Below are 10,490 nucleotides of genomic sequence, written 5' to 3'. Positions count from 1 at the left end.
TTAGATTTAGAATTTTCTATCTCTGAGGCTTTGGACCTTTTAGAGATAAGGCACATCTCAGATCTTTCCATATTTCGATTTGCAGCAGGGATGGCGAGGCTTGCTATCACCCCTTTCTTTTCTCTTAGAAGGAAAAGAAAAAGATAAACACACATTGTTTCAGACTTTTCTGACACCTAATCCTAGAAAATATCTTTATATATACACATTCCTAGCCGAAGATGACAAGAATGAGAGCCTCAAGGAGCAGGCCAGAGCTCACCATTATACTTTTATACTCGTGTGTATTAAGTATAAACCAATGACGTTTCAACAAAGGAGTTTGGTAGTTATTTATTTTACAGCTACATTACCTCAGAACTCCTTGGCAAAAAATAGCTTGTCTGTCTCAAGTCCTGCTTCCCAGAGGGAGCTCGGTAGGAGCCTGGCCCAGGCCGTGAGGTCCGGCACCATGCACCCTGGTGAGGTCGGGTGGCTGGACAGTCAGAAACCGTCCATCTTGCTCTTCAGGTACTTGAGCATGGAGTCGATGCCCTGCGCGGAGCCCCATATCTTCTTGAGCACCTCACACTCCCGCTCATTGGCCCGCTCTAGCTTCAGCCTCATGTTGCAGTGCACAAGGGCCTTGGATTCCTCCAGCACGACACGGTTGCAAGAGGTGAGCTCCTTGATGCGAACCATGACTTCCTGGGTGAAGGTCCCAAGCCAGAACACCTGTGAGACCAGCCCTTTGCTGCACGCCTCCTGTGCTGTTAGCATCCGCCCTCTGAACAGCATTTCGTTGGTAGATGCTCCTCCCATAATCTTGGGGAACATGACGGTGGAACAGCCTCTGGACTCTGTCCGAAGGTGGTATAGGGCGTCTAGAACCATGCCTTTTCGTTGGCCCAGACCACATCACAGAGAGGCAGGATGGATGCCCCTAGCCCAATGGCTGGGCCATTCACAGCTACGACAATAGGCTTCTTGAACTGGATGAAGGTGTTCACGAAGTTTCTGATGGCCTCGGCCATTGTGGCGCTCTCCCTCTTGCGGTCATCGGGCAGGCGCTGGATGAAGTAGAGGAAGTCCAGGCTGCAGCAGAAGACACTGCCCACGGCGCTGAGCAACACCAGGTTGCTGTCGTCGGCGTTGGCCATGCTCAGCGTGCTCTGCAGCTCCTTCACCACCTCCGGGTTCAGCGAGTTGTTCTCGGATGACTTGGTGGATAGCAGGATGTGGGTGAAGCCGTCCTGCTTCTGGACCACAATGTCCCGGTACCTGTAGGCGCTCTCCCTCTGCCGCACACTGAAGCGCAGCTGCTTGTTAAAGGGCTGGTCTCGCCTGTCCTTCATGAACTTCTTCCCAGCTTTCATGCCCATGACTGACGTCTGCAGCGGCCTCGTGCAGTTGACTGGCAGTGCGTCCACCAAATCGGACGTGCCATTTCCTTTCATGGCCAGCCCTGTGGCCATGGCGGCCTTCACGGGGCCCGACGCCTGTGGAAACAATGGGTGTATCCAGGGCCGGCTCCCCATCATCACCTGCTCCGCCCCCAGGCTCAGTAGGGCCCCGATCCACTTCTCGGCCGCCGCCTCTGGGGCCACTGTGTCTTCCGGCCCCTGCTCCATGGGGTCCGGATTCTCGGGGCTCTCGTCCTGAAAGCTGTCCAGCACAGTCCCACTCTTTATGGGGCTCTTGGGCACGAGAATCCTGTTGCCCAACCGGGCCAGGTCCATGTTCTTGTAGGTGGCCAGGCCCCGTGCAGAGCTCTCCTGGAACTTCTGGCTGGCAGTAAACAGCGGGCTGCTCTTGGCCTCGTGCTCCTCGCCCACCACTAGGGCCTTGGGGGCGGCCTTGGAGAAGCTGCTGTTGGTGGATCTGGAGATCTGATTCTGGCCATTGTTTGGGGAGGTCCACTTGGCTCTAGTGAGGGTGCCCTCCTTCTGCTTCCCGGTGTGCTGCCAGTTAAAGTCGTGGATGCACTCCTCACAGTTCACCAGGTGCTGCTCTGGCTCCCTTGTGGCATCCTCCCTGCCATAGCCTTTCCACTGAACCACATACTCCGTCTTCCTTTTCTTGTTTTGCCTCTTGTCAATGATCCTTTCAACCTCATACAGCTCCTCGGAGGCCATGGCTGCCCCATCTGGGCTGGGCCAGTGAGGCAACCCTGGTCATTTTGAAGACTCCCTGTGGCCTGCTCCAGAGCCCCTGAACACCCATATATGTAGGGGACCACACCCTTATGATTATGACATCAGTAAGTCCGTTCCCCAGCCAATGGCAGCCTTCCCCCAGCCATAGCATCACAAAGCCTCATCCTGAAACCTTTGATGTTGGATGCAGAGCAGCTCTGTTGATCTGCTGGCAGAAATGAGGCATTTTTCATCATCCCCAAGAGCCCGCTGAGCTCATCTGCCATCCTCATCTCTCTACACCAACACAGATGGGCCACATGACAGGGAGAGTGTGTCTCCTCCAAACCTTGCCCCACAGCCGGGTTTCAGCCTTTCCTTCGAGTCTGTCTCATGTTACATTATTAACTACTTTTCGTTTTCTTGCCTCAAATCCATCCATGATAATTAGGCTGTGGAACTGAGAATAATTTCCCTTTCGTCCTACAACTGGTAGCAGGAAATGCACCTTGAAGGCCATTCAATTCTGGGCCACTTATGAGAAACCTTTTCGATCCCACCTCCTTTTCTCAGTCTTCATCTAGCTCTCCTCAGTTTTCTAGTCTCCAGTCTAAAAGCCCCGTCCTCAACTGTGAGAACGCGCTGAATACATACAATTGCTCTGGCGCTACTTGGCACTGTCTTGTTTCAATTCGAGGACTAATTGACACCTCCCCAGATGTAATACCCAGGCTTCAGTTTTAACATGGTGATGTGGATGAGGCAGACAAATGCACGCTTTGGGTTGTGCTGGATGACCCCAAGAAGGAAATGACCACCTGCGACTGACTAGTATTCCCAGGAAGGAAGGGGTGCAGCTTGCCCAGTGGTGTGTGAGCCTCATGTGCACACGGCTTCTCAACATGTGCCCTCACAAATTTCTTCTCATCCTGTTTTCCTGGCAGAAGCTCCTTTGGGTGTCTCCTCACAGTTGAGACCATGGTGGAATTCATTTCCATGAATAGCTGCCACAAGCTTCCAGCCTCTTGGAGGAAACCCTGTGTAATCATGCCTACCCATCTAGCTCCCAAGGTCTCTCATTGAGGTTGTTGGTGCTGGGGGATAGGGGAAAGAGTTGTGTGCTTCAGCACAGTCCCTTTGTTCCTAATGGGCTAGCAGGGTCAGCCAGCCTTAGATGTACCCCTGGGGGGCAGTCTTTGTTGACATAGTGGGATTCCCTGTGGTTTCCATGAGGTGCTGTCTTCCTGGTGTGCACTGGCTGCTTAGTCACCTAGGACAAGCCTCAATGTTCAGAGCAGTCTTATTTCTACCAGTCAAAAAGTTGAGAAGCACAAGATGGTGGAGGGGGAGGGGTACAGGGAGTACATCTCTCTCCACGGATCCATCAGGAATACACCTTCAGACACAAGTGCTTGCAGAACCTCAGCTGAGAGCAGACAGGACTGCCTGAACAGAGGAAAATAGTAGATGGAACCACAAACAATCAGGAGGATGAAATAACTAGGGGGTGGGGGGTGGAGACATGCGTGTTAGTAGGATTGGGCCTGCCCTCAGGGGGTGGGAGACCTGAAGTAGGTGTCCGATCTCCACATGGGAGCAACTGTCTGCATCAGAGGAGAAACACTTAAGGCTGAGAGTGAAACAGCACATCTGTGGCAGCCTAGATGGGATGAGAATGAGGCAGTCCTTTCCACAGTCATTCACACCCCAGAGAGGGACACAGGTCCTGTAGAAGGTGCAGCAGAAAGCAGATGGTTACTAGAGATTGTGGAGAAATCCCTGGCCATGGTCTGCTGCCTACTGGTTAGAGACAAATTGATGGGATGCTCAAATGAGGAAATCGTGCGGGAAAAGCCTGTGCAGGTAAGTCAGGCGGCCACGGGAGGAAGGTGACACTGCTGAGTCATGTGTAGGGGGTGGAGCCATCGGGACAGCCTCTGTTTCCCCACACGCCTGCATCACAGCTGAATAAAAGAGAGGTTGGTCCCATGAAGCACTTGAATCACTGAATTACAGAGTAAAACTCCACCCAGGGAGCGCCTTTAAGTACCTGATCCTCCAAACGACAGAGTAGGACCCCAGCCTGGGGGGTCCCGCTATGTGCCTGACACACTGAATAACAGGGAAGGGCCCCAGACAGGAAAGCCCTCGAATGGCCTGAATGTATGGGTCTACGGAGAAAGACTAGCCAAAGAGGCCTTCAGATTGCCAGCTACAATAGGCTCAAAGAAAAATTCGGACAGGGCCTTATTCCTGCAGTAGAGGCAGTCCAAGTCTCTGTACACTTGGCACTGCCAAGGTTCCTGCAAGCCAAGCAACTGTGTCGCCTTCATGCTCAACTCTCACTCGGGCAGAGCTGCCACGGTCCAAGTACTCGTCCGTCTTTGCTCTCAGTTTCGCTTCAGGATTGTCAGATTCCTTTCTACCCTGGAGACTGTGGCAGGATTCTCTGTCAGGAGGGGATTCTCCATGCAAGAATCCTGGAGCGTATTGGCCAATACGGATTGCCATGCCCTTCTAGAGCGCTATATTAGCTGCTGTCCTTATTGCCAAGCCCCTGAGCGCGTGGTGCTTGCCAGAACCTCTGTGACCCAATCTGCTGCACCACCTCCACCCCTGGCCCTCAAAGGGGCAAACCCAAGGACTCCAAGGCAACCTCAGGAGCAAATCCCAGTGGACAAACCACATGCAGAAATGGACGTGAAACCCCCATGAAACTCAGCAGCAGTGTAGCTAAGGAAGAAGGCCCAGAACCTCCCTACCAGGTGTACAAACTGCAGATTAAACCCACACGATCACCTAGGAATACTCTGTGTCTAAGCAATAGATAAACAAGTCACTGAGAGATCCCTCCTGCAAACCAACCAATCAACCAACAACAACCACAACGAAAGAAAACGCACTAGTTCTGATGGCTGTGGACTTTGCAGGCAAGAACACATGGGAGTGGGACCAGATTAGAATGTAAGGTGCCCCCACACCAGGTCCAGAGATCAGCACACCAATGACGGGTAGCCGAGGGAGGTGAGGTGGCCTGTGAATACAAGTGAAGGAAAGGACTCTGACAGCAGTGACTCAAGATAAACGTATGTTCTTCCTCTCTTTTGATTTGCTCTGTAGATTCTTTGGGATTTATTTGTTTTCTTTCTTTCCGCCCTCACCACAACTGCAGTAGTTGTCATTGTTAATTTCACTACGGAATCAAATGAAGCTTTGGAGCTTTTTTCCTGTGTGTGTGTGTGACATCTTCTTCACTCCTTCTATACAACGTTTCTTGTACGTTCAGCTTTTGCAGTTCTGTAGAACTTTTTTTCTTTTATTTTCCTCAGTCTTCTTCTAAGTTTAACTTGACAATTTTTAATCCTCCTAATTTTGTTATCTACATTTACTCCTTTGTTTGTTTTTCGTACTGTATTTCCCGCCCCTTTGTAGTTAAACTTTACCTGTATAAATGATTTTATCTCCCACTGTTTAAGACTGTATATCTGTTCATTTTTTTCCTCTCAACATATTTGTTAGATTTATTTTAACTGCCTTACTGCCCACCTAGAACCTAGGTCTAGTTTTGTTTTCCGGTTAGTACTTTAGTTAATTTTATACTTGTAGATAAACACTTGGGTTCCTTTGTTCACTGTGCCAATTTAATGACGTTTATTTCACTTTATTCTTGTTTTAAAACTTTGTCTCTAAGTTGGACTTTTGCTGCTCTGTAGAGTTTTATTTTCTACTTTTTATTGTCTTCTTCCATTTCCCCCGCTTATTATACATTTATTTACTTATTTATTAAAACTAGTGCATTTTTTCTATATCGATTCTTTTCTTTGCCTTTCCTACACTTATTTTCCCCTTAGGGTGAATCTTTAATATATATAAATGTTCATCTTCCTCTTTACCATTGCATATCTATGCTTTGTTTTCTGTATTTCCTTTCTTATCAGCTTCGGGGACGCAGGCCTGGTGAAGTCCAGGTGTTCCTTTAGGATAAGCAGTGTCTGCAAAGTATAGAAAACCGAGTCCAGTCTTGGTTGAGTGCAGAATCAAGACTATTTTATTCTTTTACATCAGTGCTTATGTACCCTAAAATCAATAATCCTTTAAAGACCTTTAAGGAAGGGGCAATGATAAGATTGTACCAGGTGCATAATCCTGGGTGACATCAGAAATAACTTTCCAGATCAGTCCATACCTACACATAGCTTTTCAACAATTCAAGGGCAGCAGCTAGTCAACTGTGAAAAGCCATCTACAAACATTATCTTGCGAAGATGATCCCCAGGCTGACTTAGCTCTGGTATGTAATGCTAAAGGTCAAAGTTCTCATGAATTCCCTCCTGATCACACCCTAAACCATCTTCCCAATCTCGTAATGGACTCTATTGACTTTTGCTTATGGGGTAGATAGACCTGTTTATTAGAACCCGTGGGCCCCCATGGACTGTGTTGCTGCCATGCAAAGGTTTCGAAGAGGGATTTTAGGTAAGAGTCAGACTCATGTTTTGGGATCCTCAAAGAACGCCAAGCATCAGAAGATGAAAGGTCGAAGGCCTGGGCATGGGTTGTGGGGCAATCCCGAGAAACCGCCAGAGGTCGGGATGATTTGCGTGTGGAGTGGTCCTGGAGGTCCCCACAACTTTGCGTGCCAGCTCATTGAACCCAGACCGTGTCACGGGCCGTGTTTCTCTCGCCGGCTCCCGACATTTCCCCGTTTATTTCCTAGGACAGCAAGATGAAGTTCAGTCGCAACACTTTGAATGCAGTGCAGTAGACTTTGAACAAGGCAAGGAAGAAAAAGTATTACTAGTAAGGCCATGGCATCCATATCAACACAGCTTATTAGGCCGGAGACAAAGTTTTGCCTATCACCAAGCTTGAGAGGATATTGAAATGATTAGTTGCTGTTCCGGCAGCGGTGAAGTCTAGTCTGGAATGCTCTAGGGCTTGGATTTGTCTACATACGTTTTCTAAATCTAAGCTTATGCTGGAGCTATTCCAAATTCCTGTGATATGACTTTTAATCCATTCCCAGTTATAGTCTGTTTCATTAACTTGCTAGGGAGTGATACAGATCCATCGACAATCAGCGTGGCAAGACAGAGCTAATTTTACTATTAATGCTTGCAATTCAGCTCCTATGTGCATTGCACCTTCTTCCAAAGTATCTACTTCCATTTCTAGTTTACTATCTATGATTTCTTGAGATGCTAAAGTCAGGGACACATTTCTGCAGATGTTATTAACAAATTGAGCTGTATGCACTTGTTGGGTTAGAGCTACTGCTGTCACTGTAATGGAGGCAATTGCGGCTATCAAGGCAGAGGTTGCCAAGGTAAGTACATCTACTAAACGCTTAGCCCTCATAAGATCTTGTCATTGTTGAAGCACAGCTAAACCAGAATTGTCACACCAAGGAATAGTAACATTACCAGCAACCATAAGATATGGAGGGTGTTGCAAAACCACAAACAAGCCAACCTTAAATCGGGGGCTGAGGCAAGAGGATAGCATACATTCTTTACAAGTAACTATGGTTGGACCTCCAGTATAATCAGCAAATATCTGTGTGTCATTAGAATTATTAGTGAAAAGGAAAACAGGGAGAGGGCAAACAAGCTAATGCAGAAAAGGTACTAGCAATTTTAGGTCTAATTACTGTGATCTCGGAGGTGGCGGCAAGTGCTTTCCATAGTTCAGGCTGCCAATGTGTCTGGTTGTTTAAAGGAAAAGATAACATGGCAGGGACAAACTGATTGTGATGCCATCTGTTGGCAGGCAGTGGCCAGGGAACAGTCTTGTCTGACCAATTAGCGTATTTTGTTGTGCTGTTATTAGATTCTTTAGGGTGATACCCTGGGTTTGGGTTCCTCCCATCTTGTATAAGATAATTAATGTTTCCTGGAATTGTATAACTGAAGTGAGAATCATAAGTACATGATTTCCATATAGGATAGCCTAATTGTTCGTCAATGGTTTTCCATATATTATCTGACGGGACAGTCTCATTACATTTGGGGTATCTCTTTGGAGCTTGGACAAAAGTTGAATAGTATGGATCAAGAGTTCCAGGCAGTCAAGCTTGAAGGGCCCAGACTAGTCGTTTTGAATTTTGTTTGGTAAGTTTTAGTGGCGACTCAGTGATAATTCCCTTTTTAGAAGCTCCTAAAGGATGTACCTTCCTTTAGGGGCATGATTAGACTTCTATTATATGGGAAATGAAAACATAAAGGGAGACCATCAGTGAGTCCCCAGAAAGTGTAATTGAGGTTGATAGGATACTTATCCTAAAAATATGAAGTGTACCATCCGCCCAAAGGATGGGGTCGAGTTGTGTGGATCTGCATGGCCTATTGGTGCAAGTAACGACCTGGAATGGAAGGGGGTTAGTGAAGTTGGCCTAATATACCCCAGGTGTGGCTGAAGAGGCATTTACCTGACAAGCAAGCAGAGCAAGGATAGCTATGAAAACCTTTTCAGGAGTAGGAGCATGTCTTGTCGACACAGCTATGTCTTGAGCTGGGTGACAGACGTCCATGATTTGTCCCCAGGTCGGGAGAGCAACCTGTCGGGTGGCTCGTGTTGGGCATTTTCTATGGGACACAGGGATAGATTGTGTGTGGTCTCTCAAGGACAGCCGTGATATCTGCATAGTGGGAGGTTCATGTGGATATTCATCTGGAGCTTCTGGTGCTGTCTGTGCTTGATTTTTTGGAGTTTCCATGCTGGAGGAGGGGGAGGCCCCCTTTTTCCTTTTTGGCCGAGAAAGCAGAGGCATCGGGTCCTCGGGGAATTGAGACACGCCGGATCAGCCTGTCAGAAATTGAAATGGTTGACTCTGCATCTTGAGGAATGATACAAGCATACCATCGGCGGCTAGTTATCAGTGGGTCAGGCCCCTTCCATTGTCCTGAAAGGAGATCCTTCCACCTGACTAAAGGTTTCATGACCTTTTGTTCTGGGGTCCAATGCCAAAACATGGCAGTGTGACCCAACAAATCAGCATTAAGATTATGTAGTACAAAGACGGCATGCTCTAACACCTGGTGAGGGGAAATCTACTTGTATAGTTATATCTTGAAAGACTTCACCCGTCCTGGCCGTAGTTACAGTCACATGAGTGAAAGTGTCCACGGTTACATGAACAAAGGATCACCTCCAAAGGCGATCAAAGAATGGAACATTGGCTACATGCTCTACCTGCCAGAGCATATTTGGCAATAGTCCTGGAGAATTTACTCTGAATGCTAAGGTAGGTAGAAAAGTAGGGCAGTGTGTACAGGAGTGAACAATTTCTCGAGCTGACTCTCGGGGAATGTGAAACTGATATTTGAAAGCAGTTGCGTTTTGATGATGAAGGGCGTGTGAGGCTCGATCATCGGTAACAGTGTCATTTGCAATCGATTTAGTAAGAGCATCAGTTAAATCCTTTACACGACTTAAGGGCCCCTGTAGACTCAATTGAGCTCAAATATGCCCAATATCAAAGGTTTTATTTGGAATCTATACTGGTTGTCACAACTTAGACAGTAAGTGAAAGATGGTGGTTTTATTTTTAGGCAGCACAGCTGTCTCAATATGAGAAAATAGTCTGATAACATACTGTGAGTCAGAGTATATGATAAACTCTTCTTTGGGGAACATAACAAAGGCCACTACGACGGCAGTCAGTTGAGGCTTTGGGGCTGAGGTTTCTTGGGCATATAACACTTTTAGTTTGAGTTTCTGTAACTATGGAAGCTTTTCCATTGGAAGACTCATCTGTAAAATTATTGACAGCCTTTGGTATAGGAGAGGCTTGACATCTTTTTTTTTTTTTTGGAAAAAGACTGGGTCATCAGCCATGAAATTAAATGAAGAGTGAGAGGGCAAATGATGTGGGCAAGGAAACTTGCCCTACATAATGTCCTAAGGCAATTTGCCAGTCTTCGTTAAACTGCAGCAAAGCATTTAATTGTTATTTTATTGTATGAAATTATAATCTCAGGAGGATTGTTACCAAACGAATGTATCCTCCTTTTTCTGCATTTTACAATTAGTGTTGCTATTAAAGCTGGGTTATCAGCCACTATCTTTTTGTCTATAGCTGGAAGATGTATCCGTTCTAGGGGTCCTGATTGCATTAATACACCAGTCGGAGCTGTAGGAGTAGGCAAGCACAAAAGCTGCCACACTTTACTTGTATCAATCATATTTACATGACTATAGACACAGCAGCTGTTAGTTTATCAAGGGCTTTTCCAGCTTCAGGGATCAGGCTCTTTTCGGAAGCTGGGTCAGAGGTACCTTGTAAGACATTAAACAAGGGCTTTAATTCAGCACTAATGAATTTTACCTAAGGCCTAATCCAGTTAATATCTCCTAGCAAATTTTGATAATCACTTA

The 10,490-nt window shown here is 47.0% G+C and overlaps 1 pseudogene; it reads right to left on the bottom strand.

The window, feature by feature from the left end:
* Positions 1–483: 483 nt before the first annotated feature.
* Positions 484–2,114, bottom strand: LOC133053752 (chromodomain Y-like protein; annotated as a pseudogene).
* Positions 2,115–10,490: the final 8,376 nt, after the last annotated feature.

This window comes from Dama dama, unplaced genomic scaffold, assembly GCF_033118175.1.
Source record: "Dama dama isolate Ldn47 unplaced genomic scaffold, ASM3311817v1 ptg000209l, whole genome shotgun sequence".
NCBI lineage: Eukaryota > Metazoa > Chordata > Mammalia > Artiodactyla > Cervidae > Dama > Dama dama.
Note: the sequence above shows the minus strand (reverse complement) of the source record. Positions and strands in the feature narration are given on the sequence as shown.